Source organism: Trichosurus vulpecula, chromosome 1 (assembly GCF_011100635.1).
Source record: "Trichosurus vulpecula isolate mTriVul1 chromosome 1, mTriVul1.pri, whole genome shotgun sequence".
Taxonomy (NCBI): Eukaryota; Metazoa; Chordata; class Mammalia; order Diprotodontia; family Phalangeridae; genus Trichosurus; species Trichosurus vulpecula.
The window spans coordinates 117,964,584-117,979,039 of record NC_050573.1 but is presented as its reverse complement, the minus strand read 5'-3'; the positions used below and the strand labels follow the sequence as shown (position 1 = coordinate 117,979,039).

The following is a 14,456-nucleotide window of genomic DNA, read 5'->3' as shown; positions in this document are numbered from 1 at the left end:
AGAACTCAAGATAACTGCACATTTCACTGCCTCCCTTTCCCATTCAATAAATGTTTCCTGAGAGCCGACTGCACACAAAGTTTTGTTGACAGAGAAAAATGAGTGACAGGAGCAATCCTTGTCTTTGAGGACTTTCCAATCTAGTAGTAAAAAGACAAGACCAAAATAATGAATTAAAAGTTAGAATGTGAAAAAGTGCTATACGGTTTGAGGGAGAAAGACATTTTATCTTTCCTGGAGGATCAGAGATGGCTTTTCAAAGGAGGTTAAGTTTGAACTGCTAACTGAATAGGCAGAATTTTGAAAAGCAGAAATTGATGGCAAAAAATAATTCCAAAAGGATCAGCATGATGGAAAATATGGAGAAAGGAAAGTATTAAGTGTGTGTGTGCATGTGTGTGACAGACAGCAAATAGTTCAGTCTTATTGTGATGCTTGGTATGTATCTACCTTATACAGTAAGAACCCCAAGGTAACTCTCTAAGGCAATTTCCCCACTGTATACAGAGAGGGAAATAGTGGAATATAATGTTGAGAAGATAGGTACAGTCAGAGAATGGAGGGTACTGAATGTCAGACTAAGTGGTTCATCTTGATTCAGTAGTAAATGCGGAGGCATTGAAGAATTTTGTGTAAAGTATATAATGATCATGGCTGTCCTTCAAGAAGATTATTCTAGCAGTCTTGTATAGAAGGTATTAGAGAAAGACAGACAGAGACATTATAGGAAAAGAGACCAGTTAGGAGACTGCTATAACAGTCTGAGTATAAGAAGGTAAAGTAATGGATTAGAATAGTCTACGTGAAGATAGAAAGGAGGAATGATACTATCTATAGAGCCAATATAGAGGTAGAAAGATAGGACTTGGGCAGTGATTAGATATAGGCAGCTAGCTGGTGCAGTGGATAGAGCACCAGCCCTGAAGTCAGGAGGATCTGAGTTCAAATCCAGCCTCAGGCACAATACTTACTAGCTGTGTGACCTTGGGCAAATCACTTAACCCCAACTGCTTCACCAAAAAAAAAAAAAAAAGATATGGACAGCTAGGTGACACAGTGGATGTAGTGCTAGATTTGAGTCAGGAAAACCTGAATTCAAATCTTCCCTTAACCACCCAATGGCTTTGTGACAATGGGCAAGTACATAAGTTCCCTCAGCTGTAAAATGAGGGATAATAATAGCAAATACCCCAAAGGGTTTCAGTGAACACCAAATGATATTAACATATGTAGAGCACTTTGCAGATCTTAAATATGTAAAATAGTATTATATAAATACTAGCCATTATTACTATATGGGACTATGAAAGAGAAACAATGTGATGCCTATAGATGACAAACAATGAGAGAACTAGGTAGCTAGGGGATGGAAGAGAAAAGAGCTATTTTTTCTTGAAGGTCTTTCAGTTGTGATGCAACAGACCCATGCTTCACAGAAATGAAGGGCAAGGCAACGTTAGGTTTCTGCTTCTTAGAAAAAGGAATGGAATGTGGAGAAAACATGAATGCTGCTTATATTTAGATGCCTGCCTGCTATAGATAACCACACCTGCTGCCTCTCACCTTGCATGTCATGCAGTAAGAAACTTCTAACGCACCTGAATGACAATCAGAAGACCCGAATCCTAATCCTTGCTCTGTCATTAAAAAGCCTAGTGGCTTTGAGTAAGTCACTGTTGTAACGTCTGCTAACTGAATTACATTGAGAAGGTTTTCAGTGCATGTACAGAATTGAAAGTACATCGTAACATTCTTATTCAGCTACAAAAAAGTAGTTGTTTTATTTACCTGTGCAATTGTCCAAAAGATATTAATAAAAGAATAGTAGGATATCAACATTCCTGGACTATTTCTATTAAATTCTATAAAAAGATGGGAATTTTTATATGATGATGATGATGATAATGATGATAATTAATGGTTCAAATCATCTCAAATTTTCCTGGTCCCTTTGTGCCTTTCTGAACCTTAGTTTCCTCAACCAAAAATAGATAGATAGACAGACAGACAGACAGATAGATAGATAGATAAATGAAGTAGGAGTAGGAGTTTGTATGACATAACCTCTAAGGTCTCTTCCAACTAGAAAATTCTGTGATTTTATGAATCACTTTAGATTCTAACTTTGGTTAGCAGCCAGCTTGGTTGTTGTTCAGTTGTTACCAGTTGCGTCTGACTTTTCACAATCCCATTTAGGGTTTTCTTGGCAAAGATTGAAGTGGCTTGCCTTTTCTTTCTCCAGTTCATTTTATAGATGAGAAAACTGAGGCAAATAGGGTTAAATGACACACCTAGGATCACACAGCTAGTAAGTGTCTGAGCCAGATTTGAACTCATAAAGGTAAGTCTTCCTGACTCCAGGCCCAGGTCTCTATCCACTGCCCCACCTAGCTACCCAGCTTCTTTGTAGGCATATGTAACTAGAAAGGCCTCTATAAACACCCCCAATTCTACCTCCCTCTACCTTCATCTGTATCAACAATGAGTGTGAATCATTAGGATGTATCTGTTCCTCTTGGGGCTAAAGTCTGAGTACTGAGGCACAATACTACAAGGATAGGTGCCATTTACCTAGTACTTTCATGGGTTCTTAGGGTGTAGATTTAGTCAGTCAACCAATAAGTATGAATCTTTATACTATAATATCGACCTCAAAATATCCAATAGAACTCAACTAATAAACTTGACTAGAACCAGACCATTGATTCACAGCCCAAAGCCTTTACATACAATCAATCATTCAGATATAATATTAATTCATACATACTTAAGAAAATATTCATAGATGTCACCATATTCATAACCTCCAAGATTCAAGAAATGAAAAGCTTTCAAAATAAAGAGACCTAGGAGAGAAGATCAAAATCATGGGGGACAGGATAAGTTAATTGTCATGTCTGTGGTATTTTCTGCTACTTGAATTGCATTGTGTTTTTCAGTGAACATACAGAAAATGAAATTACACCTTAACGCTTTTCTTCAGCTATGTAAGTGGTTGTTTTATAAACCTGTGTAATAGTCCACAAAATATTAAATAGAAAAGTAGGATACTGACATGATATAACTAGACCATTTCTATTGAACTCTATGAAAAGAGATGATGATGACAATGGTGATAATTAATGGCTGAGTTCAGTCTCAACATTCCCTGATCCTTTTTTCTTACCAAAATCTACCTGTCTGTTTTGTCATCTCCTTAGAGCACAATTCCTTAGGGAGTTCGGTGATGGGATAACTAGGCAAACATATTAATTTTCACTTATTTGTATATATGTAGTACCCTAGTATCACCCTTCCCCAATAGAATGTAAGCTCTTTGAGGACTGAGCTTGTATGTATGTGTGTATGTATGTATGTATGTATGTATGTTTGTATGTATGTATTTGGTGAGGCAAACTGGGTTAAGTGACTTGCCCAAGGTCCCATAGCAACTAAGCGTCAAGTGTCTGAGGTCACATTTGAATTCAGGTTCTCCTAACTCCAGGGCCAGTGCTCTATCCACCTATTTGCCCCTTGTTTCTTTCTTGACTTTGTATTCCTAGCTTGCACGACACAGAACAGCCAGTTAATAATGTTTATTGAATTATAAAAAAGAGATAATGTATGCATATTTTCCCCTTGCAGGTATTATAGACCATTGATGTAGGGCTAGAAGATGATCTAGTCCAACCTTCTCACTTTTCATAAGAAGGAAGGAAAAAAATATTCAGATTAGATTTAATAAGCACCAATTATGAGTCAGGCACTGTGATCTCATTTTATTCTCAAAACCAGGGAGGTAGGTGCTGATTTTAACCCAATTTAATAGATGAAGAAGGGCAACTAGGTGGAGCCGTGGATAGTTCTGCACTTTGAGTCAGGAAGACTCCTTTTTCTGAGTGCAAATCCAGCCCCAAATACTTCCTAGCTATGTAATCCTGGGCAAGTCACTTAACCCTGTTTGCCTCAGTCTTCTCATCTGTAAAATGAACCGGAGAAGGAAACAGCAAATCACTCTAGTATCTTTGCCAAGAAAACCCCCAATGGGGTCACGAAGAATCAAACATGACTGAAAAATGACTGATTACACGAAATAGATAAGGAAACTGATGCAAGCAGAAGTTAATCGACTTACCCAGAGTCTCATGGCTATTAAGGGACTGAGACAGAACTTGAACTTGGGTCTTTCTGACTCCAGGTCTAGGACTCGATCCACTGCATCATGTAGCTGCCTTAGTTATTATGCGTTTGCCAAATCCCAAACACAGTGGAGTACAAATACAAAACCTGACAGTCCCTACCCTCAAGGAGCTTACATTTTACTATAGAGAGACAGTGCACCTAGGGGAGTGGTGACCACGGAGGGGCACTATAGTGTGTCCAGTTACAGGAAGGGCAAAAGGGAGCAGATCTGTCCATCTAGGAACAATGTCACAGTTCACTTTGATAGTGGTTGCTGGACTGGAAGGAAAGGGCATGGCAAGCACACGAAAAGGCCACGGAGTATTGAGTGAAGCAAAGCATGGCTGAGCTTGCCTGAAATAGTGGGTCATGTGAGGCAATCACTTGTCAGGAGAGGGGTGGGATGGAAGTTCTGGAGCTCAAAGAGTGATAATCTCCTGAGCATAGGCTCTGATTACAGAGATTAAACTGAGACCCACAGGAGTAATTTGATTTGCCTATGGTCACACAAGTAATAAAAGATAGGGGCAAGATTTGAACCCAGGTCAACTGATCCAGAGTTCTTTCAAGTGCACTAGGACCCTTCCATGTTTGCAATTTAAGGGCAAGGGGCCAAGGGAACAAGCATTTATTAAGCACTTCCTATTTGCCAGTCACTATGCTAAGTACTTTAGAAATATTATCTCACTCGATAATGGTTTTGTCATCTTAACTCAGCCCGGTAAGTTGAAGAGGTATAATAAATAGATATAATAATATATAGGCAGGTATGATAAAAGTTATAATAATTTAATATATTTGAGGGTAGGTGTCTCAGATCATTGAGCAGGAGGATGGAGAGGGATCAAACATTCGTCATCTTCATGTAGCTCCTCAGTAACATAACTCAAGCCTGTGAAAAACTCTACTTCATTAGGAGTCTAAGATTTCAGGTGGCTTCTCTTCTTCACAGTCATGCTGGCTTGTCACTAAAGTCTAGCCAAAGGTCAAATTAAAGAGAGTCCCATTTTTAGTCCAAGGAAAGGTGCTCACTACATCATTTGCATGGATGCATGTCCCCCGTGTGAGGCTCTGATCCGATATCCAGTCTGATAACATTGTCCCCCTGCCCCAAGACTGAGAGCAGAGGGAGGGCTATCATGCAAATGAAGTGCTCTCAGTATGCTTCATAGATGGAAAACATTCAACTCTACTGTCCCTCTCAGACTCAGGGGACTATTAGTAATTACTAAAACAGCAACTTTTAGCTGGAACCTTACAGATTAGGAAGTGCTTTCCTAATTTCAAGTATTATTAACCCATTTTATAGCTGGGAAAGTTGAGACTCAGAAAGGCTAACCTGCTTGCCCAAAGCTGTATACAGCTTGTAAGTTGGGAGTTCAGAACTTGAAGCCAGGGTCTTCTAATTCCTGAGTCCGGTGCCCCTTGCATAATACCAGCACCTCTGCCCTTCTAACAAACTCCCTCTTTTTGCTTGATAGTCTGTACACCGGTAATTCAGGTTTATCCTTTAATCTCCATTTCCATTGCTTTCATCTGAATCCAGGACCTCCTCACTAGTCACAACATCCATAATTGTTTTCTTGACTCTAACTTCTCTTTGACCAATTCACTTTTCACACCCTTGAAGACTAATCTTCATGACAAATTATTATTATTATGTTATTCCTCATTTCTCACCTTGGCACTTCTCTGATTGACTTTACCACCAGAATCCCTTCCCTCATGGAGGACCTTTCCCCCTACCCCAAACTCCCAATTTTCAGCTTCCTTTTCTATACTTTCTTCCCCCATGAGACTTTAAATTCCTTCAGGGTAGAGACTGTCTTTCTTTTTCATATTCATATGCCAAGTACCTAGCACAGTGCTTGCCACATGCTTAATAAATACTGACTGATTGATGGAATGGTTATTCTTACTCCACTACCACCATCCCACCCCTTTTCATTAATCTTTTTATCCAAAAATTTTCTATTGTTTATATAGCAAGTTTTAAAAATCCTACATCTCTTTTAAAACACAGTTTAACTTTTGTTTTTATAACACCTGCATTTCTAAATATGTTTATCTCTTGCCTACAAAGAAAGCCATCCCTTATAACAGAGTAAAAAAAGAAAGAAAAAAAAATCAATTCAGCAAAATCAACCAACAGTCAACCTTGCCTGATAGCTTATTCCATGAACCACATCCAGAGCCCCTAACCTCTGCAAACAAAGAATGACTCTGACTCTCTTTGAAGTTCCTCCAGAATCTGATTTTACTCTATAGATTTAGTTTTATCTCTCAACACTCTCAAAGCCCAAGCCAATCTCATATAAGTACCAAATCTTAGAAAGATGAAAGGGGGCTCAGAGGCTATCCAGTCCAACTCCTTACCTGATTCAGGAATTCCCTCCCCATCAATGGCATATTTGCCCCCTTTCCTCCTTTTCTTATCCAAGTTCTAGCTAATCCTCCTAAGCTGGGTTCAAATCCCCCATGAAACCAGATCTTACTAAAGTTCTTTCTACTTCTAAAATTCTTTCATTCTCTAATTCTGCTCCAGACATACACTGTTCTCTTCCAGAGGCCCAACTGCTCTTGCCCTTTTCTCAGCACACACAGCTGAAGATTTCAATTATCTAATTTCTTTATACATTCAAGTTATGCCTCCCCAACAAGGTGGTCGGCAAGTAAGCATACTTACTTTGTACTCCTTTCATGGCTTCCTGGGTGTAGGGCACATAGTGAGGAAAAGAGAAGGACTTGCTTTCTTGATTTAACTACAGAGGGACATCTTGAGGCAAAGGTAATTGAGTCCAATGTGCATGGTGCAGGTTGTACAAGGAGAAGGAAGAACTAAGACATATCGAAGTAGAACTAACAAGTTTCGAGTAGAAGAGCTGTCCACCACATAGCTGCTGGAGCTCTCTGGCTATGGCCATTCCTGGTCATGTGTGGCCACTGGGAGCTACACAGAAAGGGGTGTGCCCAGATGAATGAATGGATTGGAAGGACTGTCCAAGGTATCTAAGCATCAGAGAAAGATAAGGCAGAGCTTGTGAGGAAGCAGGATGCCTGTTATGTCTAGGCTTTCCCTAAGCAACCAAATTGAGACATCTTGTGGCTGCTGAAGACAGTTGTTGAGTAAAGGCTAAGAATTTCAGAGATACCTGCAAGTTACCTAGATTCTGTATTTAGTTAAGGCTTCTTTGAGCATAGGAAAGCAGAATATCATATGATTGCTTCAGAAGAGTGGGGCAATTTGTGATTACAAAAAAAGGAAGAAAGAAACTGGACTACACGCCACCTTACATAAATCCTAAAGGGGGAGGGTGGATGGGCAGCTTTCAAAATGTAGGTACTTTAACATAATTATTCAGTAACATGTGACTCTTCATGACCCTATTTGGGGTCTTCTTAGCAAAGATACTGGATTGGTTTGCCATTTCCTTCTCCAGATTATTTTACAGATAAGGAAACTGTGGCAAACAGAGTTAAATGACTTGCCCAAGGTCACACAGCTAGTGTCTGAGGCCAGATTTGAACTCTGGAAGATGAGTCTTCCTGACTTCAGGGCTAGCACTCTATCTATTGCACCACCTAGCTGCCCCTGTTTTATACCCATACATGAATGTATAATATATGTATTATATAATATATATATATTTCTCAAGCACACATGTATATATGTATGTATGCATATATATATACATACACACACATACACCCATATACATATATACCTGCACTGTTACTTATAGTCTTAGACAGTTACCTAGTGGCAGTGAGGCATTGGGATGTTAAGTGATTTGCCACGTGTCAGAAAGGGGAATTGAACTCAGATCTTTCCTACTTCAAGCCTGCTCTCTATATCTCCCTCCCCTTCTTTGTGTATGTCTCTCTGTCTCTCTCCATACATGTATAAATTACTATATATTATACATACATATATGTACAAATGCATATGTGTGTATAAAACAGCTCATAGTTCATATTGCTATCACATAATGTTTGCTTTTATAGTCTTGGAGAAACACACATGTACATATAAACATGTGTGTATGAGTATATATGTCTGTATATACATATATATTATACACACGCACACATAATACATTCAAATTTGCAAGTTGTTTCACATACGTGACCTCATTTGAGCATCAGAACACCTCTATGAGTGAGGTGCTATAGGCATTCTTATCCTGATTTTATAAATAGAGAAAGTGAGGCTTAGAAAGGTAAAATGAACCAGTTAGGAGGTCAGTCAAGTAAGCTTAGGTCTGGACAAAGTCCTGAGGAAAGGCAGGAAGACTTCTTTGTAACCTTGGCCAAATCACAATTTCTCCATTTTTTTCAATTTATAAAATATTAATAATAATGCTTGTACTACTTATCCTAAAGGGTTGTTGTAAAGGAATGTGGTTTATTTGTAAACCTTAAAGTTTTATGTAAATGTAAGCACATTACTGCTATGACTACTGCTACTACTCCTGCAGCTGCTGCTGCTACTACTACTACTACAACTATGACTACTACAACAACAACAACTACTACTACTACTACTACTACTACTACTACCATCACTACTACTACTACTACCACTACTACTGCTGCTACGACTACTACTATTACTACTACTACTATTACTACTACTACTACTACTACTACTACTACCACCATCACTGCTACTACTACTACCATCACTACTACTACTACTACTACTACTACTACTACTACTACTACTACTACACTACTATTACTGTTAGTTCAGGGGATTCCTTTGCAAACTTTTGGCCAAGAAGGAAATGTGCTGTGAAAATATATACTGATGCAATTTGAAAACTGACTCCTCTCTTTAGGCTATATTCATTTGGCCAGAAAATGGCTGATGAGACCTGAGTCACCGTATTGCCCAACGTTTTCTCTCTTTTGTTTGGGAATTTTCAGAGGGAACCTTGACCTTTAACATTATAAATGAAATTTCAGTATTTTAGTTACTGTCTCTTTATTAAATGAACCCAGTTTTTGTTTTGCTAATGCTTATAAAGTTGCTCCCATGCCGGTGTTTCATTGAATCTTTGTAGTTAGTGTCAGAGGCAATATCACACAGGGGTTCTGGTGTTAGACTTAGAGTCAGGAAGACCTTAGTTTAAATCTCATTGTTGACATCTTTGACATTTATTAGTTGTTTCACCCTGGGCAAGTCACTTAACCTCTCTTTGCTTCAGTTTACCCATCTTTTAAATGGGGATTATATATTTAGAGTTGGAAGGGTACTCATAAGTCATCTAATCCAACCTCCTCATTTTGCACATGAAAAAAAAAAGGAGGCTCATGGAGAATTGCAGCTACATGCTGCAGTGGATAGCACACTGGACCTAGAGGAAGGAAGACTTAAATTCAAATCCTACCTTAGCTACGTGACTCTGGGAAAAAGACTTAAGCTGTGCCTTAGTCTATCAAATATGTCATCTGTAAAATGGGAATAATAGCACCTGCCTCCCAGGGTTACTGTGAGGATAAAATGAGATACTTATAAAGTACTGTCTATGTAAATACTAGCTGTAATCATTATCATTATTAATATTACTGTAAATTGTCATGGTCACACAGATAAGTAATAACTTGATAGCACTTCAATGTTTACAATGGGTCAGCTAGGTAGTGGCAATGGATAGAGCAATAGACATAAGAATTGTAAAGTACCTGGCATGTAGTAAGAACTACATAAATGCTAGCTATTATCTGTTATCTCTTTTTGATCCTTACAACAACTCTGGAAAGTAAGTGTCATTATTATCTCTATTCTACAGATGAGGGAAAAAAAGAAATTGAGTGGGATTAATTTACTTGCCCAGGATCATACAGCTAATAAGTAACTAAGGTGGGATTAGAATTCAGGATACCTAGGTTGCAGAGCTAGCTTTTGAATCCAGTTCCTCTGATAAAGGAAAACTCTGTGGTATGACAGAGTAGAATGAGTATTGGCTCTGAAATCAGAGGAAGTGGATTCAAATTTTGTCTCTCATCGTTCACTATGTTATCTATGAAGTACAATGAGGAGGAGTTGACTAAGTAGCCTCTGAGGTCCCTCCCACCTCCCAATCTGTGGCTCTATGGTCCTAAAAGGTCCACACCCTGCCTCTGTACCTTACTATCTATGTAACCTAGAGAAAGTCACAAACTTTCTGGGTCTCAGTTTCCTAATCTGTAAAATGAGGAGGTTGGACTAGTTTGCTTTTGAGTACAATTGGACTAAATTAACTTCTGACTCTAAATCTATGACCCTATGTCTCCTATGCAACTCTCTTATCACTGAAGGATGATGGACAGTCATTTGTTTTTCAGTTGCTTTCAGTTGTGTCCAACTTTTTGTGACCCCATTTGGTGTTTTCTTGGCAAAGATACTGAAATGGTTTTGCCGTTTATTTCTCTAGATCATTTTACAGCTGAGGAAACTGAGGCAAACAGGGTTAAGTGACTTGTCACAAAGCCAGTAAGTGTACGAGGCCAGATTTGAACTCAGGAAAATGAGTCTTCCTGACTCCAGGCCCAGCACTCTGTATAATACCCATATCTGGACCCAACCACTTGACTGTTCTAAGGATAAAATGAGATAATGGATATAAAACACTTGGCAAACCTTATGCAGATATGCAAATATAAGCTAACTTTACTCCCAGGATGATATCATAGTTCAAATTATAGTTCATTTTTGTAAAGAAGCTGTCAGAACGTATCACCCTAAGATAAAGTATTTCAAAAGATATGGTATTTCACAAGCTCGAAGGGACCTTGGGACATCTATTCCAATCTCTTCATTTCACAGAGAAAGGAGGCTATATATGGTTAGAGAAGTAGAATGCCTTTTCTAAGGTCACCGAGCTAATGAGAGGTAAAGACAACACTGAGTTAGGATTGGAACATGGGTTCTTTGACTTTGAATCTTTTCCACTGACTTAACCGAAGGATTTTCACAATCATGAACTCTCTTATTATCATCATTAGACATATACTCCATTTTCATTTTTTGTATATTCCTTAATACTAATTTTAAATAATGCATATAATACATAATTCATATATTTGTATGTATATGCTTTTGAAATATACTTGTGTAGACATATGTATATATACATATATGATATATATATATGTACACGCACACACATATCTTCATATATTAAAGGAAAACTACTAGGGAAAGCCTGCATTGTGTCAAAGGTTATTTTGCATGGCTAGCTAGTTTTTGAAACACAGGATTTCTGTGTGTGTAATCTTGTCAGTCTCTTGTGCAGACTGGCCACAAAAAAAAAAAAGACATGAAGTCTACTAGTGAATATTTAAACGAGAAAAATTTCAAAAAATAAGAAATTATTGGATTGATTCTTAAGTGAAAATTTGAAATAAAATTTAAATGATTTTTAAAAACCATATACAGCCACTCGCTCCCCGCCCCCCACACCGCTGTCACCTTTAGTTTGCATTATAGTTGGCTGAAGCTTACACTGAATTTACTTTAAAAGATGGCATCCTTAACTGACATTTGGCGGGAATTTGCCAAGAACCTAGAGTACTTTAAAGTGTCATTTGAAAATCTTAATCTCTTTTAATACCTTCAGTCACTCTACATGGCTTTAGGGTTCTCTGAAACCTGAAAGCAAGTTTCAAAAGGACCAGTGGAAATTGGAAGCTATTATTCCTGAAGCTAGGGTCTTCATTCCCTAAGACAAATCTAATTGCACTTCAAATAAATCGCCTCCTCCTTCTCTCTAGCCTTTTAGAACCCAGTCTCTTCCCCTTTTTGAGGCGCTCCTCTGCACTCAGCCATCAAGTCTGGGAAAGCCCCTCTTACCCAATCAGGATCCTTCAGATCTATTGCGTCACATCTCCCCCCAATGTGACGTCAAAGGCATTCCCTGCCCTTGCCACGTGGGTTTTGTAGGGGAAGGGAGGGAGATGTGTGGGAGTGAGCCTCGCTATTCCTCAGCAGCTGCTGGGAGAGCCACAGACTATTGCTCAGCATCCGGCTCTGTGGGGAATTGGGAGGAGAGGAAGAGTTGAGGATTCTCCACACCCACCCTGAAGGCTCCGAATTTTAGGCTCCGGCTGCTGCATTTGCACTTTCCCTAGCCCGGGAGGCACGCTGTGGCGCACCTATTTCCCCAGCCTGGGCGTTTGAGGTGGGGGTAGTTGGCAGCCTCAGTAGTGAAACATGAGCCTCCCCTTTTAAGCCCTCCTCCCATCTCCCTTCTCCACCCAGTCACAGCCCCCTTCTCTCTCAAGCCTTAATTATCTTTTCAGCGCCGCTTCCCCTCGGGGTCGTTCCTGGGCTCCAGGAAAGTCTCTCTAAGTCTCACAAACCCACTTTTCAGACCCGCCCTCCCGCTTCTAGGGACGCCTTTTGGAGAGAGCTCTCCTCTTACTGCTGCTGGGCGGGAACCAGCGTGACGAATTCAGTCTAAGGTGTGGATAAATTCAGACTCAGTCTCATGGTCTTGCTCCCACTTCCACCCCCCCTCCCCCGCAGTGGCCCTAGGCCCGGTGCCCTCTGCTTCGCCCCCAAATCCCGAGCCCCAACAATTCCCGCAGCTCCAAGTCATAGAGGAGCTGAGAGCAAACCCGACCAGTGTAAGAAGTATAAGAAGGTGGGTTCTTCTGGAAGGTGCCCCCACGCCTTCCCCTGGAGCTGGTCTCCCCAGCCCCCACCCCTCCCCAAAACAAGGCTTGCACTCGGGACCCAGTGGGATGTTGGAAGAACGGACCCAATTAACGGAGAGGCGTCGGCCCAGCCAGCGAGCTCATCCTACCACCTCCTCCTCTCCCCTCTAAGGGTGCTTGGCCAGATGTGCATTAGCAGAAAGAACAGATGCTCCTAAGAAAGTTTCGCGGAGCCGGGCTGAGTCCCCGCGGTTTGATCCGGGGGTAGTGAGGGCTGGGAGAGGCTAGGGGAAGGAGAGTGGGAGTGGCTGCGCCCCCGCCGGGTCGCGCATTGCCGCGAACATACGAGGTGGCACTAGGGCCCTCCCTCGCTGGGATCCCTTCTCCGCGGAGCTGAGGACCACGATCACTTAACCCTTTACATTCCGCTAAGGAGAGAGGAGAGCGGAGCAAGCAGAAAAGTAGTGACAGAGTTAAGATACTGGTCGTTTTACAGATACATGGGAGGACTAGAGGAATTGGGAAGAGGATGGGGAGAGAGGAAAGGCTGTCAATTGGCGCTTTTTCTCTCTGACTGGGATTTTTACTTTCCTAAACTGCAAGCCATTCCACAGCTCCCAAGAGACAAAGATAGGAAACTCCATCCTGAGACAAGCAGCTCTCTCTCTTCCTCCTAAGCTAGGTACCTGCGCCTCCATTAAAAAAAGGATTTATCTAAGGGGGCTCCAATGGGGTAGGGGTAGAAAATATGATTAGCTTAACCTAAAATGCACTTTTTAAAAAGTTACCTAAAATTTTCTTTTGATTACAAACTTTCAAGCTCTAACCTTTGTCTTAAGGTTTTTAAAAATAAATAACTACAAGCATAGAAATATTTCTAGACTTACACATCTTCCCGCCTATCTCTGTTTTATTTCAGACCCGTCCTATGCACTGAAATGCCACCATAAATAACTTACCTTGTTCAGCTTTTGGTCATAAAGGTCTTCTTCAGCCTGCTGTGTGGTCCCAGTGGGTTGGTAGTGAGCAGTTCCCAAAATTGAGGTAATAAGAGATCAGATGAATTTGAGACGGCCGGCCAAAAAAATTAAAAAAATAAAAAATAACATTAAAAAGAGGGGTTCTGTGGAAACCCTAAGATGCACTGTTCTTCCCACTTTTAGTGGATAGTGTAATTAATATTTTCTGTACTTATTATTTAAATTCAGCGTCGGGTCTCAAACTCTCTACGTGTATTGCTTGTGCCCTTAAAATAAATTACTAATTTTCCCCCTCCTGCTCCCAGCTCTGTATATGAGAAAGTGTCCTTTCAGTTTCAAAAGCTACTCTCATGAAGAGTCAGCAGAAGTCGTCCCAAGATGTGCAGCATCAGGAGAAAGTCTTTGGCTGATGCCGGCCAGTTCAAGTCCCTAGTTCAATGAGCTTCTCAGAGTAGGGACTGGGTAATTTTTTCCAGACGTCTTGACTTTTTCTTTCCTGCTATTGCCTTTCTGCCTTCTCCAACTTAAGGGGGTCTTTTAACAAGTGAGACTTGCTGGTTGTTTTAATAGGGCGGAGGATGGGGGTGGGGGTGAGGGGAGTGGAGAAGGGAGGTGTGTTGGGGGAGGGCGGGTGGGGAAGAGGGAGGGGAGGGAAGAAAGAGAAGGGAAGAA

General features: G+C 40.5%; 1 protein-coding gene across 1 annotated transcript in view; it reads right to left on the bottom strand.

Moving 5' to 3' along the window:
- The window catches only part of HAS2 (hyaluronan synthase 2), a 37,637-nt gene extending 23,827 nt beyond the window's left edge, over positions 1–13,810 (bottom strand). The window contains exon 1 of the mRNA XM_036741480.1: positions 13,764–13,810. The gene's annotated coding sequence lies outside the window, so the exon portion shown is untranslated. The remainder of the gene's footprint in view (positions 1–13,763) is intronic.
- Positions 13,811–14,456: the final 646 nt, after the last annotated feature.